This window comes from Crassostrea angulata, chromosome 4 (genome assembly GCF_025612915.1).
Source record: "Crassostrea angulata isolate pt1a10 chromosome 4, ASM2561291v2, whole genome shotgun sequence".
NCBI lineage: Eukaryota > Metazoa > Mollusca > Bivalvia > Ostreida > Ostreidae > Magallana > Magallana angulata.
The window spans coordinates 5158265-5173265 of record NC_069114.1 but is presented as its reverse complement, the minus strand read 5'-3'; the positions used below and the strand labels follow the sequence as shown (position 1 = coordinate 5173265).

General features: G+C 31.6%; 1 pseudogene; it reads right to left on the bottom strand.

Annotated features, from left to right (window-relative positions):
• The window catches only part of LOC128180561 (uncharacterized), a 35516-nt pseudogene that overhangs the window by 2046 nt on the left and 18469 nt on the right, over nucleotides 1–15001 (bottom strand).

Sequence of the window (15001 nt, the reverse complement as noted above, 5' to 3'; positions counted from 1 at the left end):
TAGATATATCGTGTGTGTTCTTTTTTTATCGATTACTGATAGGATATAAATATTGTTTATAGTATCATAACTTAAATTAATATTGACTACCAGAATACTAAATGGTGGAAAATGTATATTTATACACACAATGTACAAGGAAACTCAACATGTTATTTATTTCTATTTTTATTGTTTATTTGTTTTGTAATCACTGTATAGAAAAGTACATACTTAAGCATATTTGACATTAACATTCAAGAAGATAAACGTTACATTTATCATAATCTCTTTTTAATTTATGACATAATCTGAATAGATTGATTAAGCATCTACGTTTATGAAGGCACACATTGTGGTTGATAAACATGCATAAGTTAGATATGGCTGGTAAAACTTCAATATATACTTTTTTTTGAAAGTGAAAACAGTCATGTGTTATCAATAAAATTGATCCGACATACCTTAAAATATCGTTAATAAGTATAAATGTTATGAAATCAGTATCAAAATGATATGTTACAATTAAAGTGAAGTGCGTTGTATTTGAGGGCGATGTCAGTTAAGGAGATTTTGAAGGGGTGTATTTATTTCAGCCAACCCATGGATCCTGCATGTTGGATGATATGGCATATGTGCTACATGCACGCTAGATAATAATTGGAAACCAGCAGTCGTTTGTTACTGATCGTTTTCCGGTTTTTCTACATTACAACAGTTTTCAATTAAAAATGTAAACATATCGATACATATTATCATAGTAAAATTAAATATAATTAAGTCATTTCGTAATATTACACAAATAGCAAATCAGCAAGTCTTCTGCTTTAAACAAAACTAGGGCAGCATTATTATATGACAAAATGTATTGATTGCATTCGCTGTAATGGTTCAAAATAGATGGGCACAATATGTGCTTACGATTGTATTGTCTATTACAAATATATTCAATACCAATTTAAATAGTTATTTTGCTTTAACAAAAAAGGAATAGCAGTCAGCGAAGTAAAAACAAGCTTCACTATTCTCAATTATTTGAATTTTAGGAAGGTAAGTGCCAAGTTCTTATTCACAAATGTCAAATATTGGTAAAAGTTTAATTCCATTTGCAATTTAATTTGCTACTGGAGTAAAAGAAAATAAATCACAAACACATTTCTCCACAATAAAGTGTTAGATGATGTCAAATTTCACTGGAATTAAAGAACCTATATAATATTAAGAACCTAATGTTGTTGGAACTAGGAAGACGAAGATGACATTTGCTATGAGGGAAGAGCAATTTGAACGTTGTTAGTGTGTTTAGTATCCTGCAGGAAGATTGAATATACAATGGGAAGAGTTTGAGTCTTTAATCAAAACAAAATGTGTTCTATGAGAGAAGTTACTTGAGTAATAGAATTTTCTGAATTGATAATGTTCTCTCTAATCAATTTAAAAATATGTTGTAATTTAACCATGATTTTTAACTTTTAACACATTAATTAGCAACTGATTTGAACTTGAATAAATATTTGATTTACCACTCGCACTTTTCCTTATTGTTCTTGTTGAGAGTACTTATAATTAAGGACCACTTACAATAAAGAATACTAATTTTTGCAAATTTAATTTTTTAGAGAACATACAACACAAGCTATTTCTCTACAAACAACACACGGGGGACACTTCAATGAACTTCACGGGGGTGACTAGTTTGACCCTTTTAGAAGTAAACAACAGTAAACGCGAACGGAGCGGACGGAGAGCGCTTTCAAGAACAGTGAACGCACGGTAAGCAATGAGAGCACGGAAAATTGGAAAGTAGAACGTTTCAGGGACTGTATATTGAAATTATATTTTCATATGTATATTGTTTTTAGTAAAGCAATTCATTTTTACCTCTACCTTACTTCTAAAAATAATTAAAACTTCATATACTTATATCAGTGAAAAAACACTAAAAAATCATTGGAACTGGTAAAGAGATATCTGTCACATTCAATTGTTTTTAATTGGCAATTTAAAAAAAAAAGAAAACGAAACGTAAATGTTTCTTTATAAAAACATGGGTTCTTAGTATCGAAATTTTCTTGTTCTAAAAGTAGGTCTAATGCTGACTAATAAAAAAGAGGTACACTATTTTTAGGCAAAGCTACTACATTAATGTGCAACATTCAACCTTAATCTCATTAAATGGTTAAAGTGAGGACAAAAAGGAACCCCCTATCTTATTTTTCCAGATTTTAAATCTTTAAAATTAGTCTGCAGCTGCGCAATTCTACAGCGGTTCTTATAGATTAAAAAGTCACTGGTCTGCTCTTGCATGCGTATTTTGCATTAAAAAATAACGTGAAGAAACTCATATTTTTTGCTTTTTTTATTTTTTGACAACAGTTTTAGACAGGAACAATCAAGTTCATGAAATTTTTACTATGTTATTCTCAAATCCATAAGATGGCAGCACATCCCCCTGAATTTATCACATGATTTCATTTTATTCTTAAATAATTGAAAAAATCAAACTATGTTTGTTAAAATAATTCTGCTTCCTTTTTTACTGTTTTAAAGTTCCTTCAGTTGTTGCTTAAAAAGAGATACAACTGATATCCTCAACTACATTTTTATTCCGATGATTGTAGATTGTGTTGATCACGTTTGCATTGAAAACTTCATCATTTAATCATCGATAAACTGTTGGTTACCCTGGAGTTATATCACGCATGCATAAATATGTCACTGGGTAATTGATCAGAAAATACCGGTGAAAAATTAGAATGTTTTTATCAAAAGAGAATATTCAAAATAAGAATTACACAATTGCTACTCCAATTTACAATACGTAAAGGTTAACCTTAACAACATAGCCTGTTTATTTAAACCATCAATTCAGTTTCATACTCAAATGTAATTATATTTATATTAATTTTTTTCTTTTTGCCATTTAAAACACTCCGTATCACAATAAATCTTCAACACAGAAGAAATGAATTCCGAAACTTTGCCTACGGTTTCAGATATCGACCTTCATCGGATATCATTAATTATTTAAGTGGCAAGCAAAACTTAAAAATTGTTTGTTTGGAAACAAAATTGGATCTTTTTTGACTACCAATTCATCATATGTGTAAAGTTCTGGACTTTGTTTTTCTTAATACTAGTTTAAGATAACTGATGAAATAAATGAAATAGTTAACATGCTGTGAGTCCTTATGTTTAAGAAGAAATGTGGAAATAACAAACAATGTTCAAAATCAAAAGTCAGAGGAATAATACAAAACAGGAGCAGAGGAAACATGAAGCTCTAAAAAGAATAAGAGGTATGATCAGGTGCCATGAAGGAGTGAGCATCCTTTTCTGACCTTTCACACTCGCTGTGTGCTCTTTGTCGTATTCGAAAAAAACATGAACAAGTCCGTAGACATTTAAATGATTTATAAAAGTCCAACAATAAGTGTTAGAAACGTCACTCAGCATGCGGGGAATTGTATTTGCTGACAATGTCGTTGTATCGATTACGACAAAGAGCACACGGCGAGTGTGACCGGTCAGCAGAGGATGCTCACTCCTCCTAGGCACCTGATCCTACCTCTATCTATCTATTTGGAGGTCCGTGTTGCTCTGCTTTGAATTTGTATTTTGTTTTATGGATTTTGGAGATGGTTGACGGTTTGTTATTGTCATTTTTTCACAAAAAGATTTACGAAAAGATGACTTCAACCTAGACTGTTGATTGTCCTGTTTATCAACTTGTTTGTCTGTAGCTTGCCTCGCCTTAAATCATATTCATTCGTGGATCATGTACTTAATTGTGAATTATCTGAAAGTAAAAAAAACCTCCATATGCAGGCGATGAAGGTACATTGCTACATGAGTAACAAGGGAAAGTTAACCACATAAATATTAAAGTCATCACGCTTATCATAAGCTTTTGGTGTTAGGTTACCATCAATGTCCCTTTCTAGTACAATATCAAAAATGAAACAGATGACGCTGACTTTGTGGTATCTTTCACTCCACTTGAATATATCAAATCGATATCGGTATGGAAGTAACAATTTTTAATTAAAAATGCTTCGTCGATATACCTGAATGTTTATTTGAAGGCAACAACGAATGGTTTAATTTTTTACGTACAAGTTTTTGAAGAAATTTTGCTTCATATGAATACAAAAGTAGATCTGCTAACAATAGGCTGCAGTTAGTACCTATGGGGTTTAAGGTCATTTTTTCTTTACACCACACAATGTAAACTAGTGTTCTCTCTGTGTTTGTGTTCTTTTTGATGTAAGACCTGCATAAGGCATTACAAATAGAGCACAGACATACGTGTATAGGCGCACCACAAGCAAAAGTGGAGAAAGCGCAAGGTTGACGGAGTGGATTGATTATTCTTTGGAAAGCATAACAACAGTGATTTATATTTGCTGTAGACACCCATCGATCACAGTTAGTAGTTATCCAATCAATTCTTATTTTTCTGGTAGTCAACAAAAATCGAGTTATCAGGTAAATGCACCTGGTGCAACGCCTGGGTTTAAGAAACACACCAGTGTAAAACACAGCTAAGCCGTGTTGCACGTTAGATTACGCATATATGCTTAAACTGATAAATGCAACATTTCAATGCAACGAGCTATACTCCACAATAATTATTTTTGCTAGGTGACTGTGATTTGCATTGCAACAAGGTAGCGAAAATTTTAATCTTTATCATCACAACTCCGTCCTACAAGTTGTTGATATATAATTGTGGCTTCATTTTGCAGCCATTTCAATATCACCAACTTTGAAATGGCGAAAATTAATAGCTGTCATATATTTGAAAAAATGAGATTTTGGGGAGTTGATTTTAATCAACTCTCCTCTGCAGTCACTCTGGCAATCTGTAAATGAAATGGTCCTAAGCTCATCTCATCACCGCTGACAAAACATAGTTCTTAAAAAATAATCGTTAAATTTGATGTAATGTATTCTGAAGCATTGTTTTTCAAGAATAATTTTTTATAAATACCTAAAAAAAATAGATTTTAAATGGTACGAACAATTCAGATATTTTTGAAGTCGTATGTATTCCTACGCCAGAGTTCAATATAGTCTCGTTCAACCATACGCTCGGCTGTCTCCGTAGATCTCCGACCAGCAGAGAGTCTCTTCTGATTGTCGGAGATGATCGAAGACAGCAGAGGGTCTGGTTGAACGAGACTAGACATCAATATTGCTTGGATCCGTTCAGTTCTCTGAAATAGTTCGGTTAATGATACGTAGTTTTAATGTAATTTAAAAGTTATATCTTTAAGGACGTTGGATCCTGCGATCAAATGTCTCTAAGTTTTTTTCTTAAGTATTTTTTTAACATCTACACACATATTTAAATCAAAATTCAAAACAAAATTTTGGGGTCTATATGCTCCTTTCAGTGCTACGGTGTATTTAATATGACCTCTCTGCACTGAAAGTGCAAATTGCACATAAATCGCATTTCCCTCTATAATTGTTTTTTATCGAAACGTACCTTGGTATCAAAAACAAATTTCCATTATTTAGAATTAATAATATTAAAATTATCATAATGAAAAAGTTTGCAATTTCTTAACCTTATTGATATTTTGACCTTTTTGCACTGAAAAAATACTATTTTTTTCATAAACGATTCAACATGCAATTAAATAATTTAAAAGTCAAACTTGTTCTCAAATTATGACAGACTTGTCAAAAGAAACTTAAATATTCGGAAAATAAAACCAAAAGTATAGGTCTATTATGTAAATTTTGAGATATGGCCTGAAAAGAGCTAATTTTGGGGGAAAATTGAAGTTGATTTTTTCTTTACTTTTATGAGATATCACTTAAACATGTCAATATATGTCGACATATGTCGATAGAAATATTGAAATTTTGTTGAAATATGCTTTTTGAAACAACACGAAGATATCCAAATGCATAAACTATCTGAAAATTTGTTCTTCACGGAAAATAAGAAATCTAAAATCACGGTAATCTAAAACAACTGAGTTATGAAAAATGTTCCTTTTCTTCTTAAAAACCTTCCGCCACAAAATAGTGTCCCTTACTATACTCCCTAAATATGAAATTTTTCATTCACTATTTTATTCAATATATACTATCGGAAAAAAGAACATGTGCATTATTTAATATATGAGAAAAAAACATTTAAAAATTACAATGAACAAATATTATTTTTTGTAATACTGTTAACACATGTATTCGTAACAACATCTCATAACACATTAATGTCAACGTCGAATAACGTCAATTTCAGCACACTCGAAAGTCACTGTTATTTGAAATGGAATTAACAAAATTAATAACGCGTATAACCACCATTTGCGTTCACGCGTGCTTGACAGCGACGCCTCATTGATGCTACTAAAGTGTTCAGAAATGCTTGAGGGGTGTTGTCCCAGATGTTGGTTAAAGCCTGGCCTAAATCAGCCAATGTCGCTGGCTGATTTGGTAAACGGCGTAAACGTCTTTCCATTTCATCTCAGACGTGCACGATCAGCGACAAATCGGGGGAAACAGCTGGCCAAGGCAAGACATCGACATTCTGTTGAACAAACAAGTCCATGACTACACGTGCAACGTGTGGCCTTGTGTTGTCTTGCTGCAGAGTGATGTGATTTTGATGTCTCTGTATGAAGGGTATCACATGACGCTGAATAATTTCATCTCGATAGCATACGCCAGTGAGATTTCCATTGACAATTTGTAGAGGGTTTCTTCCACGTGCTGATATTCCACCCCACACCATAACGCTACCTCCACCAAATTGTCGACATTGCACAACACAAGCGTCCTGGTAACGCTCTCCAACGCGACGATACACCCTACAATGGCCGTCACTGCTATCCAAATGAAATCTGGATTCATCAGTGAACAAAATATTGGCCAAGTCCTTTTTCTTTTTTCCGCTAGTAATTACTTCACACAACTACTTTACATGTATTTACGTATATCATACAGCTACTTTTGTATACTTTATTAACATTACCCGTGTTTATGTACTCAAACAATATGTTAAGTTTAAAACAACTTTATGGAACAAGTCAACAAAACACAAAAACTGAAAATTAACAATAAACAAACTTTAAAATAAAAACTCTCTTATCTCAGAAGAGAGAACCTGGTTAGAATATGCAAAGATGTAAATACTTTATGTTGAACAAACTTTTAGACTAGTACAGGACAGCATGTCCTTATCATGTGCCTTCTACGCCCAAACCGACTACACCAGCCCGGGTATTTAAATATCTAACCAGTTGGGTGAGTTTAGGGAACTAAAAATAGTTCTATGGACACCCGACTTGGATTAAAATATATTTAGGCCTACAGGTAAAAACTATGCCAAACAGTTTGGACATTTTTAAAATAGAGCCAAATGAATCACATAATTTTTGTCGCATAATTTAAGGATCCAATGATCAAAATAAGAATAATGATTGTTTCATCATTTTGCCAGATTTGCATAAAACAACAGATTTTTTGCCGATCAATGTTGAAAAATTGCCTTTTAAGGACGTTGTTAACTCAGGGTTTGAGTTCTCAAATTCGGATTGTAATAAAGTTCAATATCATGAGTAAAATTTGTTCTAAACACTAAAAGCATTTATGAAATGAATTATTATTGACAAACCATCCATACTTTTACTATATTATGGAATTAGGCTCAAACAAAATTGGACTTTTAGCAAAACAGAGGTAATTCGGACTAAAATTTTCATATTTTGTTTTTCACTGAAATATTTTGGGTAGTACTGTAATATTCAAAGTTAAGATTTTATTTGTTAGTGAACATATTTATGCATATTTTCTGTTGGTTTTATCTCACTTTTTCGTTTAGATATTTAAATGGCACACACTACAAAAATATTGAAAAATGCTTAAAAACGACGAAAGACACCATATCTCAAAATTTTGATCATTGACCTCATATAACTTTCATGCCTGCAGAGTAAGGTCAATATACATAGTTTAATTCTATAAATGTTTAAGGATGATCATCATTCAGTTTTTGTAACATTGAATCAAAAAGGGTAGGAATTTGAAAACTGATAGAGGAAATTCGGACTGGAATATTCATAAAAATTGTGAATGAAAATTGCTTTGTGTCTGTTAAGTGTCATTGCCATTCATAAACTGTATTTCATTTTTAAAAGAGTTTAGCAATTGGTATTATTTTCACAATTAAGAAAATTTCAATTATAGTGAAAAATTTTTAGGGACTTTTCTTAAATTTTCAAAAAATATTCAATGGCCCTTATCTAAAAAATTAGGTCATTGACCTAGTTTTTTGAAAGTGAAAAATAGCACTACCATGATAGGTCTTTAACACACAATAGATGGTTTTTCATTATCATCAGCGGATTTTTTTTTTCATTCTGAGTAAACGTATACATTTAATGACAATGATCCATTATACCTTTGACTAAAAAACGACAAATGATTCCTTATATTTTAACTGTTTTTATTTTTCCAAGGAACACACAACGCAAACAATCTCTCTTCCTTCAACATAAGGTGGACACTTCAATGAACCACATCTCGCCTCTACCATATAGAACAGGTAACCGTTGTTGTTGATGTTACCACCTCCATGTAAACTCTCTGGGTCTTCGTCGATGCAAGTATATGATGTCCCAGCTGGGTGAGTAGGGTAACCAGCCATTAGATACCCACGATACTCTAACTTCCAACCTTCTTTACACATTTGTGTAGCTACAATATTTTGAATAGTTATTGATAAATAATATGCTTTATACATGGGTTTTTCTGACATTTATTTTCTCGTTATATGACAATTCCAATTCATGTTGTGTTTATTTTTCAAATAGGTAACTTCCAAAACGGATTATCACCCTATCAGTTATCCATAAATATTATTTAGAATAATCTGATTTAGTTTTTCTACCTATTAACTGTAGATTCCTACATTAGAATAAATACAAGGAGTTTATAGTAGCTAAAGCAGTTTATTAACTCTTACCCGGAAACATCTTTACCACGGATCTGTTTCGAACTAGGCAAACAGCACAAGGGACGTCATGATCATGGAGTTTGAGCCACTTGCCACTTAAATCACTTGTCTCGTATTCTGTACCGTAGATATAAGCTTTATATCCATCAATGCCGTCCCTGTAGTGTCCCCATTCCGGTTTCCTTGGTAAACAAAGCGGTTCAACTGCTGCCCCAGTAACACTATAAGAAGATCCTCCAACATACCCTACAAAGCAGCACTATTTTAATTTTTTTAAGCGAATTTTAATATTGTACAGTCATTTTACCGGAAATGAATCAGTATGCGGTTTCGTCATGCATGCAACTATTATTATCGGAATTCCAAATGTTTTTATTTTTTATTTAAATCGCGTTTCTTTTTCCTTCTAAACTGTAGTATCAAACTTCCGAAAATATTAAGGATGAATTACGGAGACAGTAATTACAACCCCCCTCCATTTTCCTAGTTTCGAATTCGTTTCTCAGTATCGAATTAAGTGCCCTTTATCACTTCTGACCGAATATTTTAAGGCGAATTAATTTCAAAAATATATTAGAGGTACATGTTAATGGACTTATAAATGAAGAAGAAAAAACAATTGTGGGAATATCTTATTTAAACAAATAATATGATCGGTGTTTTTATCATACCGTTTTCCCGTCAAATTGAAACTGGACTTGAACATTTTTCATTTGCGTTACTTTATGATATTGAATTTTCATAAAAACACTTTATAAAAGTAATTGATGATAAGAAGTTGCCATTTTCATTTGTTTTTCCCGTATATCTATCAATATATGCAGCCAAATAATACTTCTGTCGCAATGAACCGAAACTAGGAAAACTACACGTGGTTCTATTTGAAGTCGTAATTTCATTCAAAGCTCCATAATTATTTGATATGATGCATTATCTTTTTAAATGAATTATATTTACTAATTATCCACTAATTAGGGATCAATAACAAACTTATTTTCATAGTTAGGCTTAATTGTTTTCACACTTTCGTTTTTTCTGCTTTGAACTTCCGGCAGCTCATATCTGGGTCACATTTTTAATTTGTAAACAATTCGCTAAATAATCGTGCAAATGGCAAACAACTTCACGCACTGATAGAATATTTATTTCTGTTTTATAATTACTTAACTAGGATTTTTTAAAACCTCAACTTCGTTTTCCACGAATAATTTTTGTTAAAATTATTCGATACTTGCAAATATTCGTTACTGGTAAAACGACTGTACCAGTACTGAAACATCGTATAAAAACGTTATATATACATGTACTCTGTAACTAGTCGTCTTTTAATACATATACCTTTCTTTTGTTTGTTAAAAATAAATTCAATTTTATAAAAAAATAAGTATATCATTTCTTCTAGATTTTTTTTTCATGAAAATACCTACAAAAGAGTTTTGCCAATCACAAACAGTACATATAATGTAAAACACGGGCGCCATTTTGAAACAAAGTGTCAGAGATTTCTGAATGAAATCATTTGAACGTTTCACAGGGTTCTCGCACGCTTTGCTTAAAACGATTTACACGCTTTGTCCGAAACTCTGTACGCTTTGTTCGAAACGCTAAACGGTTTACACGAAACTCTTTACGATTCACACGAAACGCTAAACGGTTTACACGAAACGTTTCTCGCACGTAAGTCGCACGCTTTTTTGGTGTAGTAGTACGTTTCAGGGTCTGTAAATTTTGTCAGCACGCAACAATTCTAAATTGCACATTGTCTTCAAAAATTTAGAAATATTTAAATAAAGAAGTTATCTTAGAGAAAAGGTTACGTGTTTTGTAAACGGGTTCGGTTTAAAAAAAAACCACAATTCCTGACATGACACATGAGTACATACCGTTTATAACAATGCTTGCTACCCTCTGAAAATTTAACTCGCCATTAAATATCTCATTTTTTAAATAATGTTTGTTTCGATTACATAAACTGTGTGCGACAAATAGTTTTCCTAAAACATTTTCTTATTTTCTTTTTCAAAACACGTTTTATATGCAGGCTTTCAATCACAACACGTTTTTATATCAAACGTAGAACTGAAAGTTTAGTAATTATAATCGTTTGACACCATATCACATATTTTCAACTCGCAGCAGCAACGGAAGACCTACTCGTGGCTTTGCCACGAGCTCTGCTCTAGTTTACCTTCTATATTTTAAAGGGTACGGTAGCAAGGGACAGTTTTGGATAAAGTACCTGGTCATTGTGTTTGTAATATTGAGAGTTGCCGTACGTACTTGAAGACATTTGTGGTTTGCTAAGATTGATGAAATGATTTTTAATGATTACATTAGTTAGAGGAATGTCTCTGGGTAGGCCCCTAATGTTAAGTACATGAGAATCAGAAGTAAAGTGCGTAACGTGTGGCTACGATTATCGATTGTTATGTTAACTTCACACAGTAAAATTGCAAATTACGACTGGAGGCAAAATAACACGAAGGTTAATGGGGCATAGTAAACTAAACACTGATATTAAGTTTCTGATAGGTGATGGTGCAACATGCACATGGCACGGAGAGTCAACCCTTAGCAGATAATTATTTGGGGACGGATTTAATCATTTATATCATTTAAAGGGACATGATCACGATTATGGTCAACAATTATTTTTCCGATTTCAATATTTACAATGCTTCAGAAAGGCATTTTTAATAGGCAACCGAAATTTGAGCGTCATTGTTGAGTTATAAGCGAGTTACAGAGCTTAACATTCTTTGTTTTATAAACAAAACGTTTGTTTACACTTTGGACGTTGAAGTAAAAATTTCAGTTTTAAACCTAAAACGAATGTATTAATCGTTAGGAACTGTTTATCTATGCTTAAAATAAATAAAAAGACAAATAAGCTGGAAAAAGATTTTTTTTTCTGGTATATTGAATCTATGTAAACAAAAACAGGGCACAAGCCTTGTTTACATGACAAAGAATTGTGAGCCCAGTATATTGCTTGTAACTCTACGAGTGACTCTCAAATTTTATTTGATCATTAGAAATGCATTTCTAAAGCATTGTAAGTAGTAAAAACATAAAAATAGAATTTGACCAAAATCATTGACCATGTTTGTTTCAATGAAAATATAACTTCAAAGTACCTCTATAGACGCAGACAAATATATACTAGTATATCGTGCCGACTGATAGTTCTGGCACCTATTTTAAGAATAAGGTATCCTATTTTAGACAAAGCTACAACTTAAATTTATTCTGAACTTGGGTGCCTAATTTGCATACAAATTATGATAAAATAATGGATTTTGCAACAAAAAAATAAAAACCCTACTGAAACCAAAGCCTATATATCAAACTGGCAATTAAAACGCATGACTTAATTGTTTATACAATTCAAAGAACTTAATTAAGATTAAGATTAATTAAGTTTATTTGATGGATCGATAAAGGCTTTTTTCACGAAAATTTACTTTTTTTTCATTTTTACAAGTTGTTATCTCCCTAAAAACTTAAAATCATTACCAGAGAGAACCAATTCCGCACTTGATGGACAGTTTTTCCTTCCCCATCTTGTGTAAACAATGCTATTATTTGCTGTGTCTGGAAATCAAAAAGAAAATGATATTTTCTTAAAATTAGTATTTGATTCAGAATCTACTTTATGCAATGTTACATAGTATACTTTTGATATTTTTCAGCTTTGTCTCAACGTTTTGTTTGAGCTCTTTCATGGATTTCTCCATGTCATCAGTAAAACTTTTGAACTCCCGCCTCAATGCCTCTACTTGGTACGCCCCTAGAGCAGACGACAGTTGTCCTGTCAGATAACCCTGCAACATCTCCTTACAATTTTCGTTATTTCCCTCGGTTTGTGCACCAGCAAAAAATATCAGCAGCAATATGAACTCCATCACCTATGATACACAAACAAATTAGGTTCATTAATCCTAAAACATCGTTTGATCTTACAATTTCATTTTGTCTTTAAAAAAATGTTACTAGAGTTCTTATATTCCTGAACTTTTATTTATTGATTATTTAATTATCAGCAACGATATGCATGGATAAATATATAATTGTGTATCTTTACCTCATAAAAGTAATATCCAACTGTAATCATAAATATCACTCGTGGTATCCTGGGAGGCTTCACTCGTTTAAATTTTATATACACACAGTGTACACATTTGTTCGAATATCGTCGGATTGAATTTCCTCAGTTTACACGTTAAATATGCATTAAAAATGCATTCGATATCAATGTGTGAAATATGATTTTCCAAAAAAAAAGAAAGAAAAAAAAAAAAAATATATATATATATATATATATATATATATATATATATATATATATATATATATATATATATATATATATATATATATATATATATATATGTTTCATAAATAAATATTTATCCAATGTTTTGTGTGTTAAACTAAAGATATTGTGCTTCAGCGCTGCATTGCAATAACAATTTCTTACCAATGATGCATCAATAAGCTGGACAATAAGTTATATTAAATTTTCTTTGAAGCTAGAAAAATTCTGTGAAAAGCTCAAAAACGTGTCACCCTATTTTTGTCTAGCTATATTGGTCTAGCTATAAAAAACTTGTAAAAACTTGGTGGGTGCAGAAACCTGCCTTAGTTTTTCATTCGCAGACAGCAGCACCCATCGGGCACAAACCTCTTGAAAGTCAAGATATTTTGTAATTATCTGATGTTTTGTCGGAACACTAAAACTGAACATCCCAGCAATATCATGTACAGTGACTCTTCTATCATTATTTAATTCTGTAATTACGACCCATTCAGTTACACCGGTGTCCACTTCTTGTGGCCTTCCTTGTTCGTCATAAAATAAATCAGTCCTTCCTTTTCTAAATCTCTGATGCTATTTGTAAACAATTATCCTAGGCACATGTGGCCATCTCCTGCAGTTTATAACTTTTTACGCTTTCGGCAATAAAACGGTTAAAATTCCTTAATTAAAAGTTTCACAAAATTTTATTTATAAGCTACTGTAAAGTCATATTGATAATCGTACATTTTATGCAATTAAACAATACATTTACTAAATAAAGATGAATGCGTACAAAACTAAAAATAAATATTAAAAAAATACTCTTGGAGGCATTTTATATCTAATTATTTAAGTACATTTCTTATGGTGCTTGTAAAAAATTAAATGTTACAAATTTATTAGAAAATATGTCAAGTTGAAATCTGAAATGTTTTGTATTTTGCACAGTGTCCGCTTACTATCGAACTTGTCTGCGAACAATTATGGGAACAACCCTTGTACATGTTCATAAACTGAATTTTAACAAACACTTTCACAGACGTATATCAATTCTCTTGCAAAATCACACAACTGGTATATTATATCAGCAACTATTGATCTGATTGTTACTGATAGCTCAAATGAAAAATCAATCATACAACATGTGTGACATCAACACGCAATATATTACCGTGGTCTTTATTTGAATGGGCCGGCTTGTAGTAAACATGCTTAACACACTTTTTTCACAGCAATGCAGTGTAGATGACACTAGACTATTTCAGACCTAATAAAATTATTTAACTGAAATCAAGTACTACCGACATAAAAACATCTTTGTGCACTGAGCAAAGGATAATTCAAAATGCAATGGACATTTGTGATAAAAAAAGAAATAAATTACTCTTAACTCTATATAAAGTTTACTCCAAGAAACTTATCATTTTTTAAGTTATTAACCGTTTTTAAGTAAAATATTAGTTATAAAATGAGGCTTGTTTCTAAAAAAGTGAAAAACATGCCATGATGATAATGAAATACCATTTATTGCACGTTAAAGACCTTTCATTGTTGTGATATTTTTCACATTCTAAAAGGTAGGTCAATAAACTATATTTCTAGTCAGTGATTATTGAATATCAAAAGTAAAATTAAGAGAATTCCTTTTAACTTTAATTAATTTTTTTTTCATTTTGAAAATATTAGTTATTTCTAAACTCTTTTAAAAATCAAATACAATTCTTAAATAGCAGCAAAAAGATACA